This window comes from Schistocerca americana, chromosome 1 (genome assembly GCF_021461395.2).
Source record: "Schistocerca americana isolate TAMUIC-IGC-003095 chromosome 1, iqSchAmer2.1, whole genome shotgun sequence".
In the NCBI taxonomy this organism is placed as follows: Eukaryota; Metazoa; Arthropoda; class Insecta; order Orthoptera; family Acrididae; genus Schistocerca; species Schistocerca americana.
Window position 1 is genome coordinate 686,555,939 of NC_060119.1, and position 16,225 is coordinate 686,572,163.

The 16,225-nt window shown below is 45.2% G+C and overlaps 1 protein-coding gene across 1 annotated transcript in view; it reads left to right on the forward strand.

The window, feature by feature from the left end:
* The first annotated feature begins 2,602 nt into the window (after nucleotides 1-2,602).
* LOC124609156 (solute carrier organic anion transporter family member 74D-like) overlaps nucleotides 2,603-16,225 on the forward strand; it is an 87,784-nt gene continuing 74,161 nt past the window's right edge. The window contains exon 1 of the mRNA XM_047140048.1: nucleotides 2,603-2,744. The gene's annotated coding sequence lies outside the window, so the exon portion shown is untranslated. The remainder of the gene's footprint in view (nucleotides 2,745-16,225) is intronic.

Here is a 16,225-nt window from a genome sequence, read left to right on the forward strand (position 1 = left end):
GATAAATAGATCGAACAGTAGGAGCGAAAGATTGCATCCTTGTCTTACACCCTTTTTAATCCGAGTTCTGCTTTGTTGGTTTTCTATTCTAATTGTTCACTCTTGGTTTCTTGTATATATTGTATATTATGCATCTTTCACTATAGCTTGTTTCTAGGTATCTTCAGAATTTCGAGCTTTTGGTACCGTTTTACACTGCCGAGCGCATTTTGAAGATCGAGTAATCCTACGACCTGAAGTCTTGTTTTCATTGTCAAGCGCAACGTCCAAACTGCTTCTCTAAATCCTTTACTTTCCCGAAAGCCAAACGGATGGCCATCTAACAGATCCTCAGTTTTCTTCTGAAACATTTATTGGCGACGCCCGCCTTCATATCTGAGCAGTCAGCGTAGCAGAACAATATTCGATGGGATGGACCCGGGTTCGGTTCCTGTCCGGCTCGGAGATTTTCGCTGCTCGGGGACTGGGTTTTGTGTTTTCTTTATTATCATTTAACTCTCATCGACGCGGAAGTCGCCGACATGGCGTCATCTAAAAGGACATGCACCAGACTATAGGCCCTAGCCAAACGCACATTTCATCGGTGATGCATTAAGTAAAGCTTCTAGATATACTGCCGGTAGGTTTATACAACGCTGACAGGTCAAACAAGCTTTATGTAGGACGCATGAAGTAGCCAGCCTATGGTCGTCACCTGTTCCTTAACAGAAGCACAGTACAGCGGTAGCTACACTACTGACCATTAAATTTGCTACACCACGAAGATGACGTGCTACAGACGCGAAATTTAACCGACAAGAAGAAGATGCTGTGACACGCAAACGATTAGCTTTTCAGAGCATTCACACAAGGTTTGCACCGGTGGCGACACCTACAACCTGCTGACATGAGGAAAGTTTCCAACCGATTTCGCATTCACAAACAGCAGTTGACCGCCGTTGCTGGTGAAACGTTGTTGTGATGCCTCGTGTAAGGAGGAGAAATGCTTACCATCACGTTTCCGACTTTGATAAAGGTCGGATTGTAGCCTATCGCGATTGCGGTTCGTCGTGTTGCGACATTGCTGCTCGCGTTGGTCGAATACAATGACTGTTAGCAGAAAATGGAATCGGTGAGTTCAGGAGGGTAATACAGAACGCCGTACTGGACCCCAACGGCCTCGTATCACTACAGGTACCTTATCCGCATGGCTGTAACGGATCGTGCAGTCATGCCTCGATCCCTGAGTCAACAGGTGGAGACGTTTGCATGACAACAACCATCTGCAGCAGCATGGACTATCAGCTGGGAGACCATGGGTGCGGTTACCCTTGACGCTGCATCACAGACAGGAGCGCCTGCGATGATGTACTCAACGACGAACCTGGGTGCGCGAATGGCGAAACGTCATTGTTTCGGATGAATCCAGGTTCTCTTTACAGTTTCGTGATGGTCGCATCCGTCTTTGGCGTCATCGCTGTGAACGCACATTGGAAGCGTGTATTCGTCATCATACTGGCGTATCACCCGGCGTGATGGTATCGGGTGCCATTGGTTACACGTCTCGGTCACCTCTTGTTCACATTGACGGCTCTTTGAACAGTGGACGTTAGATTTCAGATGTGTTATGACCCGTGGCTCTCCCCTTCATTCGATCCCTGCGAAACCCTACATTTCAGCAGGATAATGCACGACCGCATGATGCAGGGTCTGTACGGGCCTTTCTGGATACAGAAAATCTTCGACTGCTGTTCTGGCCAGCACATTCTCCAGATCTCTCACCAACTGAAAACGTCTGGTCAATGGTGGCCGACCAACTGGCTCGTCGCAATACGCCAGTCACTACTCTCGATGAACTGTGGTATCGTGTTGAAGCTGCATGGGCAGCTGTACCTGTACACGTCATCCAAGCGCTGTTTGGCTCAATGCCCAGGCCTATCAAGGATGTTACTACGGCCAGAGGTGGTTGTTCTGGGTACTGATTTCTCAGGATCTATGCACCCAAATTGCGTGAAAATGTAACTACATGTCAGTTCTAGTATAACATATTTGTCCAATGAATACCCGTTTATCATCTGCATTTCTTCTTGGTGTAGCAATTTTAATGGCCCGGCCGGCCGCGGTGGCCGTGCGGTTCTGGCGCTGCAGTCCGGAACCGTGGGACCGCTACGGTCGCAGGTTCGAATCCTGCCTCGGGCATGGGTGTGTGTGATGTCCTTAAGTTAGTTACGTTTAAGTAGTTCTAAGTTCTAGGGGACTTATGACCTAAGATGTTGAGTCCCATAGCGCTCAGAGCCATTTGAACCATTTTTTTTGTATTTTTTTTTTTTTAATGGCCAGTAGTGTATATTAGACCCACAGAGCTCCCGGATACTTACTTGTATGTTACGTGCGCCTCGCCTTTGGGAAGGTCGGGCTGAACTGATGTGCTGACTGGTTTGTGTTGCAGCAGTAGCGGCGAGCACAGGCCGGCCGGCGAGCGCCGGCGCGCCGCGATGGGCAAGTGGAGAGGGCGGTACGGGCGCGGCGCCGCGGGCGCCGGCGGCGGCGACGGCCTGGGGGGCGGCGTGGGCGGCCTCGACGTGCTGACGCCGCTGGACGCGTCCGCCGCGCTCAAGGGCGCCATCGGCCGCACCGCGGACCTCTGGCAGGACGAGCCCGCCGCGGGCAAGGGCGGCGCCAACGGCAGCGCGCCCGACCTGCCGCCCCCGCCACACAACGGCGCCGCCAACGGGCACGCCCTCAAGCCCGCCGCCGAGCCTCTGGTGAGTCCTTCCGGCTCCTACAATACCCAGACAGTAAGTTCCACTAGGACGTAGAAGGTAAGAAGAGAATGGTGCCTGGAAACACTGAAAAGTTCCTTTCGTCTGTCCATGGAGCTTCGGTAGCATCGCGCGAAGTGCCACTTGTGGATGCGGCCAGCATTCCCACTATTAAGCATGTGCAAATAACGCGATGTTCTGCTGCATGCATTTCCTCCCGAAGTTTATCTGTGGATCACGGTCAAACCTCTACACTTCCACGCTATTAAAACTAGTGTAAAATGAGTGTCGCCAGCTTCATTTTTGACCCACGAAACATAATCTAACTTTTCACTACTCTGAAGTCAATAATAAATTCCCTGTACCTACCTAACTACCCTCAAGAAAATTTCTAGATCCTACCTCTTGACTGGACTACTCTGAAGTGCCAAAGCAAGGTGATACCTCCTAATATGGTGTCGGGTTTTCTTTTGCCCAGCATAGTGCAGCAACTCGACATGGTCTCTGAAAGAAATTTTGAGTCATGCTTCTAACAACCCTACCACAACAAAAGCCAAAAATTAATTATGGTTGTAGTGTTGCTCACGCTGCTAAATATTGCATTTTCTGGCAACAACAAAGTTCTATTATGTGGCAGGTGTGATTAGAGCACAGTTAATAAAGTCATTTCTTGAAATAATGGATAAACTAGGCACTCATCTTTTCGTATTTCCCACTCTGGTCTCGTTGTGAACTCATGCCTCAATCGTCGAAAATCTAGGTAGTGATGATTCCAAGCTCGGATGCAAAGAGGCCTAGGTGTTATTCTGCAATATTCAAAAGTTTTATAGATGTGTTTCATAAACCATTCTTGAAGATTAAACTTTTCCAAGTTAGGACAACAGTGATGTAAAAAAAAGTAATCAGCACTCCGAATTTAAGTTACACTTCTTTTTTATTACTTTTGTTGCAATATCACGTAACTCGTTCCAAAACATCACTTCACAATATAAAACGTACTTGAAAATATCTTCCTCACTGTTAAAGTTCACATTTCATGAACTGACTACAATTCCGTCTTTTTAACATGACGACCATAGCTTGACTCTCTAATAACCGCTTACGCGCCCAAAAATCAGAGTTACAAGTACGTCAATGATCACAGTGACAAAAGAAAGAATACACATAAGAATAATATCATTAAAATATATACATATCGATGTATCGAAGTACCTTTACATTAATGAAATCAAATCTGAATGTTATCACAGAAATATGTTAACTATTTTACAGAAACACAGTAGAATATTGCTGGTATCGAGAGGTTGAGGTGAGGTGCCGTAATGGTTACGTAATTCAAGTACCATTACATGCTGTCCCTATAGCCGTTGATCATTGCGAACGTGTTCCTGGTGCAGGAATTTGTGCACGAACTGACCTCTCGATTATATCCCATAAATGTTCGATGGTATTCGTGTCGGGCGATGTGGATGGCTAGATCATTCGCTCGAACTTTCTGGAATGGTCTTCAAATCAATTGCGAATAATTGTGGCACTGTGTGACACGGTACATTGTCACCCATAAAACTTTCATCGTTGTTTGGGAACATATGATCACCAAGTAGTCGAACAGAACTATCTCCAGTCAATGATCGGTTCAGTTGGGTCAAAAAGCCCAGTCCATCTCATGTAAACACAGCCCACACCACTATGGAGCCACCACCAGCTTGCAAGGTGCCTTGTTGACAACTTGCCTCCATGTCTTCATGTGGCATGCGTCACATTCGAACGCTGCCATCAGCTCTTACCAACTGAAATCGGGACTCATCTGACCAGGACAACATTTTCCAGTCATCTACGGTCCCATCGATATAGTCGCGAGCCTAGGAGAGGCGCTACAGATGATGCCGTGCTGTTAGCAAAGGCACTCGCGTCGGTCTCTGCTGCCGTAGTCCATTAATACCAAACTTCGCCACACTGTCCTACCGAACACGTTCGTCGTATGTACAGCTCATATTGATTTCTGTGGTTACTTCACGCATTGTTGCTTGTCTGTTAGCAGTGACAACTCTACGCAAACACCACTGCTCTCGGTCGTTATGCGAAGGCCGTTGGCCCCTGCCTTGTCCGTGGTGAGAGGCAGTGCTCTTGACAATGTGGATCTCGGAATACTGAATTCCCTAACGACTTACGAAATGGTATGTCCCATGCGTCTAGCTTCAGCTGCCATTCCGCATTCTAAGGCTGTTAAATCAGGTCCGAATTCTTTTCACAAAATCACCTGAGTACAAATGACAGCTCCCCCTAGTAGTGATTCTCCAACAGAAAGAGGTTCCTACTCAATGGTCTGAAGATGACCACAGTAGTGGTCGAAACCGGTCACCTTGTTAAATAAATCGTGACCAAGACTGTTTTTAATAGTAATGATTTATAAGACATTGATCACTGCTGTTCCCGTAATGCATTCGAAAGTGGGGATGTTGTGCATGTATTATTGTTCTACCTCAACACTCAATAGAACACTGAGTTCGATTACGATCATGTAGTAGCCACATTACCCTTCGTACAACCAACGGCACGTCTTCCAGTAGGAATGCAGGGTCTCCCGCGGCAAGTACAGATGTGACGCATATCTGCACTTCCTGCGGGAGTAGCACCGGTTCCTATCAGATCATCGAAGTTTAGAGCTGTCGAGCTTGCCTAGCACTTAGAAGGGGGACCGTCATGGTCTGCCGAGAGCTTTTGGCAAGTAGGGTGTACTCAACCCTTGTGAGACAGGTTGAGGAGCTACTTGACTGAGAAGTAGCGGCTCCGGTCACGAAAACTAACAACGGCCGGGAGAGTTGTGTGCTGACCACACGCTCCTCCATATCCGTATCCAGCGACGCTTATCGGCTGAGGGTGACACGGCGGTCGATTGGTACCGTTGGGGCTTCCGAGATCTGTTCAAACAGAGTTTAGTTTCTTAGTTTAGTTTTATCTTTCAATTACAGTTATACGGGAAATGATAACTACTGTAAATGATACTACTAACAGTCACCATTGGCAGGTTTGTGTTATAATGTTTATTTTTACTTTCTATCTGTGTATTTTATTTTAAAAAATCTCATTTGGATTATTTAGTTATGTACATTCTACAGTAGGCCCATTAATACTAGTATATAGAATAATAATCGATTGTACTGGAACTAGTGCCAACGTTACTCCAAAACACTTCCTCCCTCATTATTACCATATCACATTTTCTTCCGGTGTTACAGGTTTGTCCATGGCAAATATTTTCATGTACAACATAAAAAGCTGCTAAAAGCTTTATTATGCTGGAAATAGTTCAGGTCATCATTTAGCAGATTTTAAACTTTGGACGTGAATACCCCATGTCCATTATTGTAAAATATGTTACATAACGTGTGAAATATAGCATAAAGAAGGTTTTATGAACGTATTACCTGCACGAGAAGGATACGCTCTAGTCAGAATAGATCTGCTTGTCACAAATTTTTAACCAGATTTTCATGGCGTTTATAAAGACAGGTTTGCTGCGGTACTCCACCTTTCCCTGTCTCGTTCTGTTTACTCTCTTCGTCTGTACTACTCTAAACGTTGTCTACTACAGTTTCTCACTTCTAGTACACCTTCTGTTGCAAGTTTATTACTTATCAATACCTTAGCAAATCCCATTAACATATATCTTACTTTGTTGAATGTTCTGCATAAACTTGTTTGGACAGAGTAGGATATCAGAAGACTGGCTCCCGAGTCATCTGTATTATAAGCCTGCTAAGTTTTCGAGAATCACTGCTGCTGGCCCACTTGCGCGACGATGACAAAATCGCTGCGAGGTAGTGGCACTCGATTGTTCGAATCTTGGGTTTGGCAAAAATTTTAATTTCCAAGAACATGAGCGCCAAGGGGAGTAAACGTGATGTACACTTGCTGTCCACTACAGTATGCACTAATTATTTGGGGCAAAATTAATATTCGTCTCCTGCGTCTTGTAAAACAGAAATAGAAGCGCGTCGAAGGAGATCCTTCTGGCGGCTGTGATACTCTCTGGGAAAAGCAGGCTACGTGCTGGCACTGAGCCCTGCCGCCTGCCTGCCTGTCAGTTTGTCAGTTCCTTACTCACGCGTAGCAACACGCAACCCACACTCTCGTTGCACTCAACCACGCTGCTCACTTGCACATATAATGCAGCGCACGCATTTCAAACACAAAAACCGAACAAATGTCTCCCATTGTAAAGTGGTGCATCAGTTCACGAGCACACGAAGGTGTTAATAAATTCTCCACACAGATGCCAAAACAATTCTTAAAAAACTACTCTATTTACAAGGTATTGTGAAATGAAGGACAAATCGATGAAGTCATCGTCGCATCGAGAAGCTAGTTCCACTTATTGTAGCGCCGACTCTGTTGCTGCACGCGCTTCGTCGTTCGACATGCACCACGGTGCCGTTGAGGTCGTTCGGCGCACGCCGCGGCTACTCTTTCTGCATAAAAGGGAAAAGCGAGCCTGGCAGCGGGTGCGCCTCCTGCTGGCGGCGTGACAGAACAGTAGCCGTGGGCACTTTCTGCACGCTGAGATCATGAGCCGTACAGCACACTCAGCCAGTGTGTGCAGCGGCGGCACGGAACGCCGTCCGCCTCACGAATCAGGAACGCGCCTCAAACGCGAATGCTTCGCTTAGCGTTCCCTGCTTGACAAACAGCTCGAGCATTACGTTGCTGTTCGCAACAGTACACACAAGAACACAGAAAAATCTGAAGACCTGAATGCCAGAAACGGACAATTTCCATTTTCGTGAAACTAGGTTTCTGCACTGATTCGTGTACACGGGTACTGTCTATCGTCCAATGCATGAATTTTCAACAAATGTTACGTACATTGCCTGATAAAAAAAAAGTGAGCACCCAGAAGACAAGGTCAGACCTGAAAGGAACTTTCCACATGAACACACCATCGGCGGGTATGTACACTACTGGCCGTTACAATTGCTACACCACGAAGATGACGTGCTACAGATGCGAAATTTAACCGACAGGAAGAAGATGCTGTGATATGCAAATGATTAGCTTTTCAGAGCATTCACACAAGGTTGGCGCCGGTGGCGACACCTACAGCGTGCTGACATGAGGAAAGTTTCCAGCCGATTTCTCATACACAAACAGCAGTTGACCGGCGTTGCCTGGTGAAACGTTGTTGCGATGCCTCGTGTAAGGAGGAGAAATGCGTACCATCACGTTTCCGACTTTGATAAAGGTCGGATTGTAGCCTATCGCGATTGCCGTTTATCGTGTCGCGACATTGCTGCTCGCGTTGATCGAATCCAATGACTGTTAGCAGAAAATCGGTGGGTTCAGGAGGGTAATACAGAACGCCGTACTGGACCCCAACGGCCTCGTATCACTACAGGTATCTTATCCGCATGGCTGTAACGGATCGTACAGCCACGTCTCGATCCCTGAGTCAACAGATGGAGACGTTCGCAAGGCAACAACCATCTGCACGAACAGTTCGACGACGTTTGCAGCAGTATGGACTATCAGCTCGGAGACCGTGGCTGCGGTTACCCTTGACGCTGCATCACAGGAGCGCCTGCGATGGTGTACTCAACGACGAACCCGGGTACACGAATGGCAAAACGTCATTTTCTCGGATGAATCCAGGTTCTGTTTACAGCATCGTGATGGTCGCATCCGTTTGGCGTCATCGCGGTGAACACATATTGGAAGCGTGTATTCGTCATCGCCATTCTGGCGTATAACACGGCGTGATGGTATGGGGTGCCATTGGTTACACGTCTCGGTCACCTCTTGTTCGCATTGACGGAACTTTGAACAGTGGACGTTACATTTCAGATGTATTACGATCCGTGGCTCTACCCTTAATCGATCCCTACGAAACCCTACATTTCAGCAGGATACCAGCACATTCTCCAGATCTCTCACCAATTGAAAACATCTGTTCAATGGTGGCCGAGCAATACGCCAGTCACTACTCTTGATGAACTATGGTACCGTATTGAAGCTGCACGGGCAGCTGTACCTGTACACGCCATCCAACCTCTGTTTGACTCAATGCCCAGGCGTATCAAGGCCGTTATTACGGCCAGAGGTGGTTGTTCTGGGTAGCGATTTCTGAGGATCTATGCACCCTGACTGCGTGAAAATGTAATCACATGTCAGTTCTAGTATAATATATTTGTCCAATTAATAACCGTTTATCATCTACATTTCTTCTTGGTGTAGCAATTTTAATGGCCAGTAGTGTAAATGCTGCTGCAATTTCTTGCGACAGGCGTAACGACCACCAGAGAGCGTATGGTGATTCTTTGCTTTCAGAGTGCTTTGCAATGACAATATGTGGAAACTGCAATCGCGATAAATATTTTTAATTACCATGTGCTGAATGACTTCATTCGATAATTCTGTAAGATCTTTGTGTCGTAACTTCGCTTTTAGTTATTATCTGATTCTTGCGCTCAAGTCTTCCACTGAAATCTGTAACTTGCCGATCAGTTTGGTTGTAGAAATAGAAACTGTTGACAAGCACAGAAGATGATATACCTCCGGTTTTTACCGAGACCGGCACGGATCCAGCGTATGGTAGAGTTTATGTTAGAATTTTAAATATTCGTGAAGGTATCTACACATTATATTTGAAGTATAAATTGTAGATTTCTATCCTTTTTTTCATTGATCAACCTTTTTTGTTTATTATACGACACGTAAAATATCAAATTTCTAAACATAATACCATATACACTTATATAACACCATTACGTGTTTAGCCGGCCGCGGTGGTCTAGCGGTTCTAGGCGCGCAGTCCGGAACCGCGCGACTGCTACGGTCACAGGTTCGAATCCTGCCTCGGGCATGGATGTGAGTGATGTCCTTAGGTTAGTTAGGTTTAAGTAGTTCTCACTTCTAGGGGACTGATGACCACAGATGTTAAGTCCCATAGTGCTCAGAGCCATTTGAACCATTACGTGTTTATAAAACATTCAGCAGGAAACCTGGGAACAGGTCAAGTAAACTGATAGCTTCAATAAATTAAATGAATACGGGAAATGTGAACACACTATAGAGTTCTGACATAACGCTTGATTCTTCAGTCTGGAACCGTGCGACCACTACGGTCGCAGGTTCGAATCCTGCCTCGGGCATGGATGTATGTGATGTCCTTAGGTTAGTTAGGTTTAATTAGTTCTAAGTTCTAGGGGACTGATGACCGCAGATGTTAAGTCCTATAGTGCTCAGAGTCATTTGAACCATAACGCTTGATTATGGAAGCAAGGCTCAAGAAAAACAAAGACATTTTGTTGACCTCAAAACCGTGAATTGGTGCAAGATGTTTGATATCCGCGTAAAAAAATGCAACTTCAACGCTTTTACTGAAGGATGGGTAAATAGAAAAAAAAAAGTGGGAACAATAAGACTAGAGGCAGATATGCAACCTCTCTCATCCTCTGTTTAGCGTATATATCGAAGAATCAATGTCCGCAGCTCGTGGTCGTGCGTTAGCGTTCTCGCTTCCCACGCGCGGGTTCCCGGGTTCGATTCCCGGCGGGGTCAGGAATTTTCTCTGCCTCGTGATGACTGGGTGTTGTGTGATGTCCTTAGGTTAGTTAGGTTTAAGTAGTTCTAAGTTCTAGGGAACAATAATGCAAAGAAACACTCCCACCCTACCCTTTCATTTCACTTACATAATAAATAAATAGACACGAACATAATTAAAACTACATATTACACATATGACAAACCACAGAAGAAGAGAATATTTTTCGATAAAGTGAAAGTTTAAACTAGTTAATAAGTTGGCAACACTACACACACTCACATACCCACCCACACACACACACACACACACACACACACACACACACACACACAATACAAAGTGATACGTCTAGTCAGTAGTCTCTAAACAAACACTCGTGATGATTTATTGTGTGGTATTTCACTTCATAAGATGTGTAAAGTTGCAAATCAGCGTGAGATTAGGCAAAAACCATCGGTGTCAAACGACGGATTACCTTAAAATGGGCGAAGAGACGACACACTTCCTGATCTAGGACAAAATCAGAAAAAGAAAACAGCACGAAAAAAATCACACCTCAGCGTATTTTTTAACGAACTGTTTTTAGATCTGGAAAACAAATTAAAATTGTAAACACAGCAGTCCATGACTATGTTTTATATCAGTAAAACGAAGGTGTATAGTGATATAAATACGGATTTTGTAGTAGCTGCGCAGGTGGATCTAAATACCTTTCATAATTGTAAAGCAGCAACTTCTGACACATTGGCCACACAAAGGAAGAATGAAAGAAACAGAAGTTTCAGGAGAAAAGAAATTTGGGAGAATGTACAACTGGATCACACCATTGAATAGAAGTGAATCATAGGTAGCTGGAAAACTAAAAAATAAGAGACTCTAAGTTTTATCCATCTGGTTTTACGGACGAATGCTGAAAATTAAGTGAACTGGTAAAATTAGGGGTTCTCTACAGAATCGGCTAAGAAAGAAAAGTGAATAGAACACAAACTAGGAGAAGAGATGGAATGATAGTACGTGTGCTAAGACATCGGAAAAAACACCGAAGCGCCAAAGAAACTGGTATACGCATACGTATTCAAATACAGAGATATGTAAGCAGTCAGAGTACGGCTTTACGGTCGGCAACGTCCATATAAGTCAACAAGTGTCTAGCGCAGTTGTTAGATCAGTTACTGCTGCTACAATTGCAGGTTATCAAGATTTAAGTGAGTTTGAACGTGCTGTTGTAGTCAACGTACGAGCGATGGAGCACATCTCCGAGGTAGCGATGAAATGGGGATTTTTCCCGTATGGCCATTTCACAAATGGACCGTGAATATTAGGAATCCGGTAAAACATCAAATCTCCGACATCGCTGCTGCCGGATAAGGATCCTACAAGAACGGGACCAACGACGCTTGAAGAGAATCGTTCAACGTGACACCAGTGCAACCCTTCCGCAAATTGCTGCAGATTTCAATGGTGGGCCGTCAACAAGTGTTAGTGTCCAAACCATTCAACGAAACATCATCGATATCGGCTTTCGGATCCGAAGGCTCGCTCGAGTACCCTTGATTACTGCAAGACACAAAGCTTTACGCCTCGCCTGGGCCCGTCAACATCGACATTGGACTGTTGATGACTGGAAAAACGTTACCTGGTCCGATGAGTCTCGTTTCAAATTGTATCGAGCGGATGGACGTGTACAGGTATGGAGACAACCTCATGAATCCATGAACCCTGCATGCCAGCAGGGGACTGTTCAAGCTGGTGGAGGCTCTTTAACGGTGTAGGGCGTGTGCAGTTAGAGTTATATGGGACACCTGGTACGTCTAGCTATGACTGACAGGTGACACGTACCTAAGCTTCCTCTCTCATCACCTGCATCCATTCATGTCCATTGTGCATTCCGACACGTCCAGAATTGCTACGGGAACGCTTCTCTGAGTTTAAACACTTCCGCTGGCCACGAAACTCCGCAGACACGAACATTATTGAGCATATCTGGAATGTCTTGCAACGTGCTGTTCAGAAGAGATTTACACCCCACCCCCCTCCACCCCCGTACTCTTAACGGATTTATGTACAGCCCTGCTGGATTCATGGTGTCAGTTCCCTCCAGCACTACTTCGGACATAAGTCGTGTCCATGCCACGTCGTGCTGCGGCACTTTTGCATGCTCGCGGGGCCCTATTAGATAATAGGCAGGTATACCAGTTTCTTTGGTTCTTCAATGTAATTTCCGTGGTACTGCAGATGAGAAACTGTAGTGAAGAAACTGATTCAGACGATTCCTGTATCAATTGCCGCTAATAGACTATGGCTTACTAACATGGACCTCACCTCGGTCAATGCAAACAATCTCCATACGAGGATACCTCCTACTATCTTCTTGCATACGACCGGAGTGGCATGGCTGTTTACTGGTTGTTGTTGTTATCCAGTCTTGAATTCTGATGTGATTTTCTGCTCTGTGGTTCGCCTGTCCACTGTTAATATCTGCTATAATCACCAGTCAATCCCTGTCAACGTTGCTGCTCGTGGGAGTTGGGTCTGACGTGACAGTTTCCCCCTGATCTATGTACTCATGGTGCACCATAGGCACCTGAAAATCTCAGTTGCTGCTCTACTTCAGGAAGGGAATGTGTGATACGATGGATAGCTTACCTTCGGCCGCAATCAGATGCAGTCTCTCCCTTACATAATAGCTACCTCTGTGTCGACTGCTCGTGGTGGTTGCTCCGGTAAGTGACGTATTTATCAAAAAACACAGAGCGATATTTAGGACCTATAGATCGCTAGGCTGAACCTGTGGTGCGGGCCGTAACTGAGGAAATTTTTAATAAACCCACAAAAGCAGCGTTCTGGAGTTGTTTTCCAATTAAAAACGTATAAGTAGCATTTTAGCTTTCTTATTTAACTGTATAACCGAACTAACATGTTTGTTGGGCAAATGTAAGAAAATAAAAGGAATCTAACGCCAAACAAATTTTACTAGATACATTCAATTCAAATGTCCGAAGGAACTTTGTATCGTAATTCGGAATAACACTGGCACTGCAGTAATGTATTTATCCGCCGACACCGAGCAAGGGACTTACAAGTACGGGAATGTTCAGAATGGATGTACGAATACAGGTTGTAGACACGTGGCTGACGACGTATGGAAGTTTTGGTCTGGCCCTAACTCGTGTTCGGCAGCCAAAAGGGAAGGTGACCGCTCGTGACACTCGGGAAATCCGAGTCCGAGTCCCTGTTCTGCAAAATTTTCAGTATTGTTATTCCATTATGCAGCTGATGGTAATCCATATTCGCAACTGCGAATACATTTCATGTATATCGTAGTGGATTGTGGAAATGCATCCGTATATGTTACGAACTGTAGGTAAAATAGCTTCTCTGTAGTCCGTTGTCCAGCAGTGAGGTGTCATTTTGGTGTGGTGTTGTCGATGTGCGGCTTCCACATCCTCCTTTCGGTTTGCAACCAGCTGTGATTAGGAAAGTAACGCCTAACATCGATCACATGTGTTCTTAAGGTGCGTCTTAAGATGGGTTTGGAATTCTCAAAATAGACGATGTAATAAAGAAAAGTATTAAAACCACGCTCACAGCCAAAGGCTATTTTATTTTTAATTACAATTGCCAGTGTTGTTTCCCGGGGGTAGAAGGCGATGGGTCCACCACAATCCCCCCCTGTTAGAGCAGCGGCGACGAATGGCTGTGCTCCATCTGCAGTCATGCCAACAGCCAGGTCACGGGCTTGTGCACAGACCTTACTTTACGTTTAATCCAAATACAATGCTTTCTCAAACAGTCAGGCTTGAAACGAAAGTTTCAAATAGTCATAATGACTAATATTTCTGCGCATGCACTTTATACAACGAAGCTACTTATATCATCTACATTTCACGAAGTCATTTGTTTCCAATTATTACCGAGTGAGGTGGCGCAGTGGTTAGCATACTGGACTCGCATTCAAGAGGATGATGGTTCAAACCCGCGTCCGGCCATCCTGGTTTAGATTTTCCGTGATTTCCCCAAATCGCTTCAGGAAAATGTCGGGATGGTTCCTCTGAAAGGGCACGGCCGATTTTCTTCGCTAATCCGATGGGACTGATTACCTCGCTGTTTCGTCGCCTCCCCCAAACCAACCAACCAACCACCCAATTATTGTTTCCTGTTATACCTTAGGAAGTACACGACCATTGCTGCAATTTTTCGTACATCTGAACCATTTCATGTGGCTATGCGCCAAAAGCATGAAGCTTGTCACAACGTCTGATACACGTGAAGAGTTTATTGCTGCAGTGGGACGGAGCACAGTAGCCTTCTGTGACTCTAGATCCTTAAAGCCCACCGGAAGTGTTGTTTCTAGCATCACCACAAGCAATCTTTTCTTCTTTGATCGAAGCCGGAGGTGGAGGACGCGTGGGACTGGGGAGCGTGGGTGTGCGACAGACAACGGTACAAGTGTTGTGGGTAGCAGTGTGATGGCCTTCATGCCGTTATACTGCGAGCTCTGCGGATCTGCACACGTAGCGCAGCCTTTGTTTCCGTCGAACGTTAATGCGGGCGACATCATATAGTAGACAGGCAGATACATTCTTTCGTTAGAGATTCACTTTATATCGCCTAGTCACCAAGCTTTAGGCACCATAGTTTGTGATGAATCGTTCTTGGCCTTTTTAAAGCAACCATCCCTTTATTTTCCTGAAGGAGCTCGGTGACACTCCGTAACAGCAAATTTTTTGTACCCGTACAAGGATTTGAATGCGGTTCCTTTCGAATATATGTCCAGCGCATAAACCGAGACGTCATCTCAACCCATGTAGGTTTCTCCTGCTGCTCCGTGGACAGGCATCGACCATCTCGTAGATTGTTTCAGTGCTTATTATTCCCACATATATTTTGAGGAAATGATGTAAAACATACTACGTTACATTGTTGTGTTACTTAGAAACGGATTAGACATGAGAAGGGCTGGTTAATAAATGAGATACAATTTCATTACTCATGGTCTTTCAGTTCAGTGTTCACACGCGTTGGCGCTATCTACCATGGCCTCTCAAAGAGCAGGAGCGAGAGGTTGTCACGCATATGCACTTCGTTGCAAGGCGTTCTTCGAAACAGTAGTACACCCTTCCGAGATAGATAGTATCGTACATCTACATACACAAACAAGGTGTCCGAGGAGGAAGGGTAAATATTCATGGCTATGACAGGCACTATCATTTGAAGCCTTAAACGACATATGGACGTGTGCCCTATTCCATATGGTTTCCGAGATGGAACCCATTTAATGTACGTTGTTATTCATTTCTTGTATTATTCAATACATCGTCAGGTTTACACACGTACAACAGTTAGTAAACATTACAATATGCGTTTTACAAAACATCAGTTGAAAAATACGTACTTTTAAGTGGATTCACCTCTAAGACTTATCTCACATTTCACATTGCAGTTGTTATTCTGTTCACAGCAAATATTCGAATGTCCTCATCTTCAACTTCAGCGAATTTTTTCACTCGTAGGAGAACATGAGTAGCTTGTCTAAGTGCCTCTGCTTATTCCCTAAAAAATGTACACTTCAGACTTCATCCAACCCCATAAACAACAATCTAATGGTTAAGGTCTGGTGATCTTGGCAGCTAGTTAATTGTACTACCACGGACAATCCAGCTGTTAGCGGAAGTGCGCGCCCAAAAACAAATGTACATTAAACGTATTCTGCCGCGGCGACCATTCGGAATAGGGCATATATCAATGTATATATTTTGCTTCAAATGAGCGTTCCTGCCTTAGCCCTGAATATTGACCATCCCTCCTGGGACATCCTGTGTATACCCCGCAAGTCCGTCTAAAGAGCGTTGCAATAGGTACTTCATACTAATATTAGCCCAGTTCTGTCCCTTACCATCGCCTATATAGCAAGACGATAATGAGTGTCTATAATTCCTCT